Source organism: Pteronotus mesoamericanus, unplaced genomic scaffold, assembly GCF_021234165.1.
Source record: "Pteronotus mesoamericanus isolate MK-2021 breed Mesoamerican mustached bat unplaced genomic scaffold, CSHL_Meso_final contig_56, whole genome shotgun sequence".
NCBI classification, from domain to species: Eukaryota; Metazoa; Chordata; class Mammalia; order Chiroptera; family Mormoopidae; genus Pteronotus; species Pteronotus mesoamericanus.
In genome coordinates, this window is record NW_026555201.1 from 1,777,313 (window position 1) to 1,784,862 (window position 7,550).

Here is a 7,550-nt window from a genome sequence, read left to right on the forward strand (position 1 = left end):
ATCAGCAAAATGAAAAGGGAACCGACTGTATGGGAGAATATATGTACCAATGGCACCTTAGGCAAGGGTTTGATCTCCAAAATATATAAAGAACTCATACAATGGCACACCAGGAACACAAACAATCCAATTAAACAATGGGCAAAGGACCTGAACAGATACTTCTTCAAGGAAGACATACATAGGGCCCGTAGACATATGAAAGGATGCTCAGCATCATTAGCCATCAGAGAGATACAAATTAAAATCACAATGAGATACCACTTCACACTAGTCAGAATGGCCATCATTAACAAACCAACAAACAACAAGTGCTGGTGAGGCTGTGGGGAAAAGGGAACCCTAGTGCACTGTTGGTGGGAATGCAGACTGGTGCAGCCACTGTGGAAAACAGCATGAAATTTCATCAAAAATTAAAAATGGAACTGCCTTTTGACCCAGCGATTCCACTGCTGGGATTACACACTAAGAACCCTGAAATGCCAATTCAAAAGAACCTATGAACCCCAATGTTAATAGCAGCATTATTTACAATAGCCAAGTTCTGGAAACAGCCTAAGTGCCCTTCAGTAAATGGGTGGATCAAAAAAATGTGGTACATTTACACAATGGAATACTACACAGAAGAAAGAAAGAAGGAACTCCTACCCTTCACCACAGCATGGATGGAACTGGAGAGCATTATGCTAAGTGAAATAAGCCAGGGGGTGAAAGACAAATACCATATGATCTCACCTATAAGTGGAACCTAATCAACAAAACAAACAAATGAGCAAAAAAACACCAGAGACTTGGGAATAAAGAAAAAACTGACAGTGATCAGAAGGGAGTGGGAAAGGGGATAGCAAGGAAAGAAGGGGAAGAGTCAAGTCAAGGAACATGTATAAAGGACCCCTGGACAAAGACAATGGGGTGGGGGAGGATTGAATGAGGAAGGTGGGGGTGGGTAGGGCAGGAGAGACTAATGGGGGAAAAATGGGGGAAACTGTTATTGAACAACAATAAAAAAATAAAATAAACCCCCCTAAAATTAGGTCTAACCTAAAGAACAGAACCACTGCAAGTTGTGGCACCTGCCATTCCAGTGAAAATTCTTTGGCAGGGAGATGATGTGCCCTCTTAACCCCAAAACACAGAAGAACACACCACTGATGCTATTTACTCTCTTTTCAGGATTCAACAAAGTTAGTGTTTATTCAATGATTTAGAAACGACCTGATGAGATTATACTTTGCAGTAAGTTATCTGTATGCATAAAGGAAATGCGTTTTCCTTTGACACCTCTTCTTCTGCTCCGAAATTATGATCTGTGCCCTAGGCTATCAGACGTCAGTGCACAAAGTTATTCACAAAGGGTTTATGGTTCAAGTGGTAAATCCAAGTATTTGCAAAATGTTGACCCAAGTGAGTCAGCACAGAAAGCTTGATCTTTCAGTTTGATGAAAATGTAATTTTATGGATGTCAAGTTGAAGTTCAAAAGTGACATATCGTGTCACACAGATAAATAGTTTTGCCAAAAGCAATGCCATAATTCATAAGCACTTGTCTGGCCAATAGTAACTATCAGGCTGATTAAGCAAAGTGCTCGCTAATAAATGCAGACTTTATCCCATATTATGCATTAGTCTTTTATGAATAATAAAGATTGCCCTATTTAAGCACGAAATTAGTGCTGCAAGTCAATATTCAACGTAGAAATACTTACAGATGTGCTCTTCTTTTGACCCCGCAAAGATTAATTTCAGAGCAATACCGAACAATAGAGTATGAGTATCTGATATGCTTTCCCTCCTTGGCTCCTCACAGACCAGTGGGATAGCAATGCTGGGGGCAAAATAAACATCAAGACAATCATTAGAAAATTAGGTGTTTTTCTTGACGTGCTTTTAGTGCTGAGGAGGAAACAGGACATAAATAACCTTCCTTACATTCCAGCCCCCATCAGCTTTCTGTCAGATCTCCGGTGGTCCCCATTTTCCTGGCTCTCAGGCCCAGCAGCCAGCTCTGTCACTTGGGACTTCCTGCAGCTCTGGAAACCCCATTGTGCTCTTCTGCTTTTGTGCCCTGCAAACTCTGCCTGGTTGTTATGTCCGGCGAGGCCTTCTCTCTTCCTCTTCTTCTGGAACTTATGTTCCTCTCTCAACACAATTCAGTTTCTGTCTTTTGAAAACATCTCTAACTCGCTGGGTAGAACAGCTCCATTTGCCTTTTGTAACTTGATTACACTGTTACAACTGTCATCACTTTGACTTAGGGCGTTGTCTCCTTACTCCTGTCATCTCTTGGACTTTGGGAACTGCGTCTGCCCTACGCTCTCTGTGGGCAGGATTCAGGTATTTTATTTTTTGTGTTTATATTGCCAAGCACAGTGAGCGACTCATACTAAGGAATGAATGAATAATAGACGCTTAAATAGAGTGGCAATTTGCAATGGTGAACAGAAGGGCATTATAGGAAAGCAAGATTCTGATAAGCTGCCTCCTTCTAGCCTCTGTTCAAAATTTAACTGGTCCAAAATCTTTCCCAGGATAGCAACCTGCCTGCTCCCTAATTTGAAAGCAATCATTCCTTTATTTGTCATTCTCTTAGCCATTAGACACATTCTTTGTAGCAACTAATTTTGCCCTTGTAGATATACTACTTTGCATTTTTAATGTCCTCATTAATAATTTTGCCTTCTTAGGCTAATTCTTAGGCCTCCTTAATAAAAAACTTGTCTTATACTGAATTCCCTATTATACCTTTTTTTTCTTAATTCATGTACCTACTCATAGGAGTAACTGTGTACACACTGGTAAAAAGATTATCTGGTATATTCAAATTACATTTTTGATTTTCTTCTCTCATCTCATTATTCAACAAAAAGTAAAAATGGTAGTCAAGCCCTGGCTGGGTAGCTTAGTTGGTTAGAACACCATTCTGATATGCCAAGGTTGCGGGTTTGATCCCTGGTCAGGGCACATACAAGAATCAACAAATGAGTGCATAGATAAATGGAACAACAAACCAATGTTTCTCTTTTTTTCTCTTTCTTCCTTCCTCTCTCTCTGTACAACAAATAAAAATAAAAAAATTGGTAGTCAGTGCACCTTTAATTTTAAAAGTTGATTTATATTAAAAAATAATATGGTCATTATCCTGAATTTATAACGAAAGCTGCTCTTTGAATTTCCATGGAAAGTAAAGGTCAAACCATAAATAATTAAGTGTATTAATATTGGCTATTTCTGCCAGTCATAAAATAGAGTGGAAATGTGTATATTTTCTGTGGAAAGAACTTTTGATCACAAATCACTCTTTTTCAGACATCCTTGACAAATTGATAGCAAGGACATTTTTGAAAAATGGATTTGCTGATCTTTAAAGATTTTATTTGGCACATTTCTTGAAATGATACAGGTGAACTTCTTAGTTCCTAAATGACTTGACCTTTGAAAGTGTGCAATAGATGGTGAGAAAGGAAAGGGCCATTGTAATGTCATCATCAGGAAAATTATTTCTTTGAATTGAGGCAATTTGATATTACTACCTTTCCCTGAGCACTGAAAATGCATATTTAAGCATTGATAACAGCAGATGTGATGCAAATCTGAGGCTTTCTTACAAACAACAGTAGAGACACTTCTGAAGTAGCAGACTTACATTGTAGGGGAGACTACCGGTTGACACCACAACCTGTATCTGCTAAGCAAGTGAGAGCAAAAGTTTCCCTTCCTGGCTCAATGCATCTCTTAAGTAGTTCTAGTCTTCTGGCCTTGATTTCAACCCTATGAAGATCATAAAAATATGTTTTTTGGTTGTAATTACTCAAACAGATTATACAGAAGTGTTTCCACTTTAAAAGGATATTTCTGTTATACTGTCTTTACTAATTAACTCAACCACATGTGCCACAAATACTCCACTGGATTACTAAGTTCTAGGCTGGGCTATTTTGGTGATGGCTGTAATATATTTATAATTTTGAGACAGATATAACTTCTTGCTAGAGTCACTTGTCTCTTACAAGAATATTACTTAATACTTTACTGTGAATATGAATATACTTAGAAGGACCTTTCAGTTTCAAGTGTTTTATCCTGTCTTTGATCTGCTTTTTGCTTTCAGTTAAACAAATGTTATAGTTTGATTAATGGTCAACACGTTGACCTTGCCTCATTTTTATTTCCAGATAATATTATGAGGGAGATTTAATTTTTTTCTTTGCAAAATTTGTCTTCAAATAATCTTCTGTTATTTGATAAGTCCCACATGAAGATTTTATCCAAAGAAGCACTTGATTAGGGTATAGATTATGAAAGAAGTGGAATTGAAATAGCTCAATTTGTCATGTTTTTATTGTATTTTTTTTTGTTGGGGATTTTTAAAAGTGGTTTTAATTCCATTTTTATTCAGAATCATTTTTCCTGACATGTCTCCTTATGTTTTTCAGTAAGTTCCTCTTTCTCACAAAATATGAAGCCACTCAGTTTCATTCCAGCACTGTATTTTATGTTATTAACTTTATCCCATTGATTTATCTCATTGAGAGCCATGAATCCAAGGCTCTCTAGGCTGATCTATGAGCTAGCCCTTTTGATCAGATGGGAACATTGCGTTGTTGTGAAATCATTGCCTCTACTCATTTGTAAGTCTCTCCTGGTGTCACCTCTTGATTAAGCCTGTCCCAAGTATTCACCTACTGCAGACTCTACTAGCAAAAAGGTAATCATGAAGCAGATTGCATCTAGCAGGAATACAATGATATTACCAATCACTCAAATCTATCCGAAGATAAGTGGTAAACTATCTTTTGCATTATTTCTCCTCCTTTCAAAAGAAAATGAAGGTAAATGAAATGAAAAGGAAATGCATGCACAGGCACCAAAAAGCCAGGTAAACAGCCACTTAAAGAAATAAAGGAACTCGTTTAATTAAATCCCCATCATCAAAAAGTGCCGACTTGGATATTTGGCACCTTAGAGATCAAGTTGGAATAGATGGTATGTGGCCTGGCTGGATGGCTCAGTTGGTTGGAACATCGTCTTGTACACCAGAAGTCTGCAGGTTCAATTACAGGCCCAGGCACATACCTAGGATGTGTTTTTGAGCCCCGGTTGGGGTGTGTTCTTTTCTCTCTCTCTCTCTCTCCTTTCCTCTTTCTCTAAAATCAATAAACATATCTTCGGGTAAGAGTTAAAAAAACAAACATGGCTTTTATTATTTGGAAGTTATTAATATGTAAACAGATATGTAAAAATTTGCCAAAAATTAAATAATGAACTTAGAACAAATAGAGTAATAGATATTCATATTTTACAGATAATGGTGAATGATGAACTAATGTGATTAAATGCATAAAAATGCTTTAGAAAATTTTTTTTTCCAGTTTCATTGTAGAATTCTGTTTGTTAGGTTTAACTGGAGCATGATGAAAATTCATTACACCAGCTGTATCATGGTTTACATCTGACTTTATTTGTATTTAATGTAGGTTTATCTAATACCTATTATATGTTAGGCACTGTTCTTAGTCCATTCTAAGTAGTCATTCATTTAATTCTCATAGCAAGTCTAGAGGTAGGTACCATTATTGTTTTTCTTTCCCTACATGGGGAAGCTGAGATACACAGCAGTTAAGCAAGTTGCCCAGGTCACTCATCTTGTGAGGAGCAGAGCCAAGGTTGAACCCAGACACTCTGGGGTTCAGGAGACCAAAATTTAACTAAATGCTATGCTACCTGGGCTTTCAGAGGCATTTCCAAAGGATGAGTTCCAAAGTTGATGTGGTCGACACTGTATGCATTACTATGCGCCAATGACACAACTATGTGGCCCCCTAAAAAGACCACACTGATTTTGCTGTTTCCCTGTTATTGAAAAAATCCATTTTATTCCTATTTGATTCAATGTATTATATAAACTATCTGAGATACTGACAACCTTAGTTGTGAATATAAAATAGAAGCCAAATAAAAGTCTTATTAATTATAACACATTTTTGGTACAAACAATAATTATAAAAATAAAAGATTATTACTGGTGATTATTGTTCATCTCCCTATGTGTAAAATGTGGTTATTGGGTACATGACCTCTAAACTGTACTTTTCAGAACTAATACTATACTAGTTTATAATTCTACATATAAATAATTTACAAATCAGCTTTCCATACTGTCAGCCTTAATGCACAGTCTTCTTTAGCTGCTGCATGTATTTAGAATCCCTATGAACCCTTCCACACCTACAGGGTAGGGAACAAAAGTAGGCTTACAGTTGTGAGTATGCAAAACACAGTTTATCCTTGTATTATTATTTATCATATCATTTTCCATACCTACAACTAAAAACCAACTTTTGCCCCAACCTATATATTTATAATTTAAACAAACACACACCCTTCGCTCTTTAACAGATGCCAATCACTTTCAGGGTCAAGTTCAAGTTCCTTGGCTTGGCACACAAGGTCCACGATGATATAGCCTTTCCCACATCTCCAGTCTCTTCTCTCCTCATACCGTTTCCTCTTATGCCTGACAAACTACTGACTGTTGCATCATAATGGGTGTTTTGATACAGGTCTCTGCCTTTTAACATTATTCCCCCTTCCTAGAAACATTTGCCCATTTTTTCCCATCTAATAAACCTATATCTTAAGTCCATTAACTTCTTTGGGAGGCCTTCTTTGACGTCCCTCTGCCCCTCCTACCCCTAGAATGAATCAGACGCCCACCCCCTGTGCCCTGTTAGGACCTTGTGTACCCCTTTCATTGCACCTGCCACGTTCCATGGCAGTCACTGGCTTTCTTGCTTATCTTCCTCATGGACTCTAGTTGGAACAGAGACTGAATATTTCAGCTGACTCCACCAGTGACTAAAAATGTGACCTCCTGTCAATGCCCGAACCTCGCTGAGTATCAGTTTTTTCATTCTTAAAATGGGAATACTGCTGCTGGCTCTGCCTACCTTGCTGAGCTGTAGTAGGATATACAAGATACATGCAGCTATTCCTGTTTGACTGTCACAAAATCTGCTGCTCTTTTCTTGGCTCTTTTATATATACCACTGGAGAAAATTGTTGTGGAATTTACCCACTGTGCTGTTACATAAAGAATATTGCTTAATTTTAAGACTTAAAAAATATCTAGCAAACCAATCAGGAGAGATTACATTTGACTCTAGTATCAGGCTGTCAGACTAAAAAAAAAAAAAAAAAAAAAAAAAAAAAGAAGAAGTAAAGATTTAAATCAAAACTAGGTCAAAGCTTAGCCCTGTAACAAGCAATAGGACTTTAGTGATAAGGCTACCATAGTTATTTTTCTTGCACTGAATTTGCTACAAGCAATTTCCTGTTTTGAACCCAAGTAGACAGCCGTAGTCCCCCAGGGGTTCATTAGGCGGTGCTCCAAGGCAGTCTCGTTCCTGTTAACAGGTCTGCAGCAGGAAGGCACAACAGATGGGGAAGGTTCAGCCTCACCTTTGTGGTTAATACTTATAATCTTATTAAAAGCTAAAGAAATACACGATCAGCTAACTCCTCGTATCACTAAAAGCTGATTTACTAGCAGT